Source organism: Parambassis ranga, unplaced genomic scaffold (assembly GCF_900634625.1).
Source record: "Parambassis ranga unplaced genomic scaffold, fParRan2.1 scaffold_21_arrow_ctg1, whole genome shotgun sequence".
Lineage (NCBI taxonomy): Eukaryota > Metazoa > Chordata > Actinopteri > Ambassidae > Parambassis > Parambassis ranga.
The window spans coordinates 9,053,759-9,060,704 of record NW_021144767.1 but is presented as its reverse complement, the minus strand read 5'-3'; positions in this window follow the sequence as shown (position 1 = coordinate 9,060,704).

The following is a 6,946-nucleotide window of genomic DNA, read 5'->3' as shown; positions in this document are numbered from 1 at the left end:
TGTGGCAGCGACCTGTGAGATCAGGTTCCTGCTGCTGCCGGTGAGTCATCGTAACGTCCGATGCTGCATTCAGGTCACGTGGGAAAATGCTGCGACCACATCCAGGGCTCAGTCAGCTGTTTTTTACCTGTGTCCCTCGGCTGATGTGTGGTGGGTTTCACTGAACACTGTGAGAAATAAAATCCAGTTTTGTTTCTTAGTGCTGCCCCCTGCTGGTACCCTGTGCCATTATTTATTGTAACATTTACACGCTGACCTGACTCCTCCTCCTCCTCCTCCTCCTCCTCAGTACCTTGGCTTCCTGGCCGTCCTGGGTCACACTGCTGCTGCTCATAAACAGACAGAGGGTGAGCGTCCTCCCTCAAGTGGCCTGGCTGTGGATGATTCTGATTGGCTGCAGCTTTGATTGATGGGTGAGGCGTTCATCAGTGTGACCTGCAGGTGTGTGTGTGTGTGCAGATCGAACAGAGCCTGAGTGCAGCCGTGGATCAGGTCATCAGTCAGTATGAAGGCAGCTGCTACCGCAGACTGATGGACAACGAGCAGCAGGCTGTGAGTCCCAGCTCCTCACCGAGGACACACACACACACACACACACACACACACTGACACACACAGACACACACAGACACACACAGACACACACACAGACACACACAGACACACACAGACACACACAGACACAGACACACACAGACACACACACACAGACACACACAGACACACTAACACACACACAAACACACAGACACACACAGACACACACAGACACACAGACACACACACAGACACACACACAGACACACACACTGCCACACACACACACACTGACACACACACACACACACACACACACAGACACACACACTGACACACACACAAATACACAGACACACACACACAGACACACACACACAGACACACACACTGACACACACACACACACACAGACACACACACTGCCACACACACACACACAGACACACACACACACACAGACACACACAGACACACACAGACACACACACACAGACACACACACAGACACACACAGACACACACACACACAGACACACACACTGCCACACACACACTGACACACACAGACACACACACACAGACACACACACTGACACACACACAGGCTGTTCCATTGCAAGAAGAACTTTACTTATTTTTGCTAGTTGGAGGGTGCCCTCTGGAAGCCGGTAGTGTTTTCTGTGGACTTTGATGTTATGCCCAAGAAAGTCAGCCAACTGGTCAGGTTCTTCTGCTGTAAGGGCCAAGTTCACATCATCATGCGTTTCTGACATGTCCTTGGACAAGTACACAGACAAAGGCATTCTGGATAGCTCACCCGCTCTCCGGCGATTGAAGAGGATAACTTGTGCTAGGGTCACTTTAGCAAGGTCTTTCCAGTTTGAGGGTGAAGGCTCCTCGGTGAGGGTATTCAAGTGTTGCTGCTGTTTCTCTGATAAAAAGAAATGGAGATTCTGGACATCCTGGGTGAATGGGAGGAGTTGAGGAGAATTCCACTTGGTTTGGTCAAGTTGAGTTAGTGCTTGACTTGCAATGTCAAATTTCCAACTTTCTTGGTATAGCTGTGCAAATTCATCAGCATCTTGGACAGCTTGTTTGTCTTTTGTCTTCAATCCTTCCGACTTTATAAACATGGCCAAAGAATGCAAGCTGTGTCCAACTGTGCAAGCAAGAGATGGACGGTGAAATTTGCCAGTTTTATCATTGAACCCAGCCAGGGATCGTGCAGCAGAGACAACATGACTGTACTGTTCAGGTTTTATGAGGTCTTTGACAGTCTTCACAGGTGCAACCTTTTTTGCTTCCAGTAGCAGTCTGCCAAGTTCTCTCAACTTTTGTTGAATCTGCTGGTGTTGGCTAGTTACCCTCTCATTCTTGGTAAAGAGTCTGCACCCATACTCCAGAATGCATGGGTCTTCCTTTATTGCAACTGCAATATTGTCTTGACTCATGTCACTTAAGAACTTCCAGTATGCTTCACCAAGTCCAAGTGGAGCAGGTTCAGCAAAAGCACACAATGCCTGGACTCTAGTTTTACCTTGTGATGATTTACCCTGAGGCTTGAATTTGCAGACCTGAAAATGTCGCCACATCACTCTTCTTGTGAACAATCCATAGCAGTACACACAATGTGTAAATTCTTGTCCTTTCATCTTTTCCTTTGGTTGTTTCCATGGGATCATTTTTCCTCTGTGGGATTCCAAAACTTCAATGTTATGCTCAAAGTTGCCTTTATTTCGGATATAATCTAATTGGAGTCGCCTTTCTTTTGAGTTTTTTGGCAAACTTAAAGCTTTGGCAACTTCCACCTTTTCATGGTGTTTACGAATTAAATGTCTTGACATTTTTTGAACCTGTTGTCCACAGTAGAAGCAGTGATGTTTCTTGTTATAACTTCTGGAACCATCTTCGTTTTTCAAAGCTGGATTAACGTACACATGGCTCTTCTACCATTTCATCTTCATTAGCATCTGCTGTGACAATAGGAAATCTTTGTGTGGAATCAGGTTCTGTTTCAAATCTTCGGTACTGCCTAGACTCACACTGGGGCTGACTGAAAGACTTTGTTCTCATCCGACTTGTAGAATCAACTTTGTCCTTTTCTTATTTTCCATGGACAACTCCATGCTGCCGTCAGTGCTTTCCTCCCTGAAATGTGGAATATACTCCTCTTCACTACCTTCGCTTGTATTGTCTGATTCTACAAGAGACTTTTGAAAAAAGAAAACTCAAGTTAATAACTGAGCCTCCACTTAGGTTGTCATACATGACAAGCTATCTACATTTCAGTTATATGCTGCAATATCAGAATTTCTTAAAACCCCCTAAAAGGAATAAATCTGAACAGTACAGTAAAGTCAATATAGAGCCTAACATGTATCATTCACAAAATACCAGGCCTATGCTTTTTACAAACTACAGAACAAAGAGAAAGATTGTAAAAGCATGTGTGTTCTGTTGGTTCGCTTTAATTATAAAATGAAGGGGGAAAGAAAAGGCCTACCGGGTGCCAACAACTTCTCTTTGGCCTTTGTGAAGCAATTTCAGACTTTGATGTGGAAGGGTGAGCATCGTCATCATCACTTGAATCACAGAGAGCATCGGAGCGTGGCATTTCATCCATCTGCAAAACAAGACATTTGTAATCATTTCATTCTTAATGTAAGAAAAAATATTACATTGGGAAAAGTGAGAAATGGCCATTAACACATACCAGAATACTTTTTGTCCTCTAAGCTTTGGACAGCTTCATTGTATGAGTGCAGACTGAATCTATCCTTTATTGAATCATCATCAGTTTCAAGCACAACACTCTCATCTAAGTCATACACAGATTTAGCAACATCTGACACTGCATCTTTCTGCAAAACACAGACAACTTCATTACAGTGTGAAGTCAAAGGGTGGTCTGTGCCACAGCCTTCATCTGTATCCTCACTATCAGAGTACTCCACAAGGGAAAACTTGGAAACTGTAACCTAAATATGAATAAAAAAGAATAAACCTTAAAAATGAACGTAGAAAAAGGTAAGTGATAAGACAACTGTTCTCCAAACAGCTAATTAATGCATGGTCTATGGCTCGTGTGGAAGCAACTTTTCATATGAGAAGAGTTATGAGCAAGTCCCTTAACAGTATCAGAGATGCAATGGATCACATACTAAATACCCTGTAGATATTAGATGCGATACTCGGGAGTTGAGCTTATCGTTCGTAAAAAAGACCTCCATAAGAAAATCAAAAGTACAAGTTCTTGGTGTTAAAGTGGCCCTACAAAGCTAGAAAGATCAAAATTGTGTGTGACGTGAGAGAGGCCCCACAAGTTGAGAGCATCCCAAATCATGAAGAGGTCAGGAGGACCCCACATGGGCCAAAATAGAAAAGCAGTGTGTGAGCCTGCGATTTCTCAGAGCAAATAAAAGACATTGCAATGGACTACAGTATAAACACAGCATTAGACATACAACAGACTGGGAAGTGGTGAATTATGCTTATTATAATTTACAGTTTGACACTGTCAGGTTTTTCAGTTGAAGTAAAATAACTTCTAGTTACATCCATACGGGAGAAAAATGGAAAACAAGGAGTGTGTGATGTTGTGATGCTGATGTGAAAATCACTTCGAGATGCACCCAGGGCCCCATAAGGGCCAAAATAGAAACAGAGTGTGTGAGTCTGAGACCTTTAGCAGGAAAAGCAACACAAACACCTTCCCATCTAAACAAAGATACCAGACAGTACACAGCCACAGCCATGAAAGAAAGAATCTGCATCACCTGTGTGCTGACCCCTTTAAACACCACACAGATAGATGTTTAATCTAACTCACTCACCTTTTCACGCCAAGGCCACTTGGAATCACCAGAGCTGAAATCAGTTTCAGTTCCAATTTCTATGGCCTGAACAGCAAAGAGGCACAAATGTGGCCTGTCCTTTACTATCATCTTTTTATTACACAGTTTGGTGATTTGTGGTTGTCACTAATCTTCCCAGGGATCCATCTTCTTTGGATGCATCAATACTAAAAGCCAGAGAAATAAAGTGAACCTTTGAAATCGTGTAATACTGAATCATCAAATGTACACACTTACAATGTAAAAACATTAAATAGCACATAACACAGAGGTCAACTTAAACTGTAGGATAACACTACACAGATAAATCTCTTCTCATGTCTCAAACATGTCAACACTGCTTCATTTGCTCATCCATCAGTTATTTACAATATTTGACTCATGAGTTAATAAGAATTGCATGAATCTCTACACAACATGTGATGTGCTTACCACCAGCAGTGATTCTGCCATTCAAATTCATACAGAAATGTACTCTCTTTCTCTGTGTAGTGTCTTGACTGGCATTCTTCCACTGATATGAGTTCACCCCTGTACTCCAGTACAAAAGCCCCTGGTTCAATGGTCTGGGCTGCAAACACTCCTCTTCCTATAGAGGCATTTTAATAGAAATCCTGAGCCAACCCTTAATTATAGACCATATAATCATACTAAAATAACAACTCCATACCTTTATTACTGTCAATAAATGTTTGTATGCATGACTTGTCACTGGAAGACTGAATGTACACCTTTGCTTCTTCAGCAGGCTGAATCCTTTCCTTCCTTTGGATCATTATGGCTCATATCATTACATAGGTAACCATAGTACCAATGAAAACAGCTGTGCCCTCTCTGAGACAGAGGTTTATATTGATATTAAACCAATTTAATTCAACCTGAATGAATCTACAATATTATTAAAGAGAAACATCAGATCCACACCATAGGTACAAGGTAGTCAAATGATGCTTCTCCATCTGTAACACTGGACTGGTACCCACTGTCAGAACACTGATGTGGCACTAAGTGAGCCAGCAGGTTAAACACTGTTTACTCACATTTGTGCTCATACAAAGTCAGGAGTTCACAGCATGTGCACCAGAAAAACATCCCTAGCAAACTAAATTACATACATCAATAAATGCCATTCATAGACTCAGAATACAGACTGCTTTGATTGAACTGTTCCTGATTAATGTGCTCTGCTGTGCATATATGGCAGAGCAGCAGTAGCTAGCGGAGGAAGCTAACGGAAGTAGCTAGCGACTTTTAGCCCACAGTAAAGGCTAGCGATTTGTAGCCGACAGTAAAATGCATTGATAGATACCAGACAGTAGACGTTATTTTGAAGAAGTAGCTGACATAGGAGCTATAAATCTATGTAATTGCACTTCAGCTGCAGGCAATGCAGTAGTATCTAGTGGAAGAAGCTAGCATGTGGAGCTAGCGAGTTTTAGCCGACAGCAGAAGCTACCAATTTGTAGTAAAAGTTACTGATAAGTACCTCACAACAGAAGTTAGTAGCGAGAAGTAGCTGATATATGAGTGCAGTTCAGCTGCAGGCAGAGTCCAGAGAAAGACGTAAAATCACAGAAAGAGTCAAATAAAGCAAACCTACCTGTCGCTGTTGACATTAACGCTGATATCACTCCGCTGGTACCAAGCGGAAGAAGAAAATAGGCCCATGGCTCGAACTGGCAATGCCAGAAGTGAAGTAGCCTATCAAATGTCCTCCTTCAGTAGGCTGCGTGTCTCATTGGTTCAAATGACACACACTTCCGGAAGTGTGTGTGTGGGGTCAGTTCTGGGCCACAACACACACACACACACACTGACACACACACTGACACACAGCGACACACACACACAGACACACACACACACACACACACTAACACACACACACACACACACACACTGACACACACACTAACACACACACACACACACACACTGACACACACACTAACACACACACACAGACACACACACACACACACTAACACACACACACACACTAACACACACACAAACACACACACACAAATAAACACTGACACACACACACACACACACTAACACACACAAACACACACACACTAACACACACACAAACACACACACACTAACACACACAAACACACACACACTAACACACTAACACACACACACACACACACTAACACACACACTGTTCTACAGTCTGAGTGAAAACATGCTCTAGTGTGGGTTCATTCCACAGACACATTTTTAACTTTAATAATCACTGATGTGACTTTTCTGAACTCATTTGTCCTGTTTAATGTTAATGCTGACATGCTGCTCTGTGACCTGAAGATAAGAACATGTGAAGGACAAAGCTACTTTAAACGTTTGCTTCATTATTATTTTGAAGCAGTTTGTGCCTCTGGTATCAATACATATTTCAAACATGGCTGCTTGGTGCCTGATCACTACTTTAACCTAATGAAGGGGTTAACTTGACTGATGATCTGTCATCAATGAATGGTCAAACTAATGGTTATCGGCTAAATGCCACAATTAATCGTGATTCATTTTTTTGTCAATAT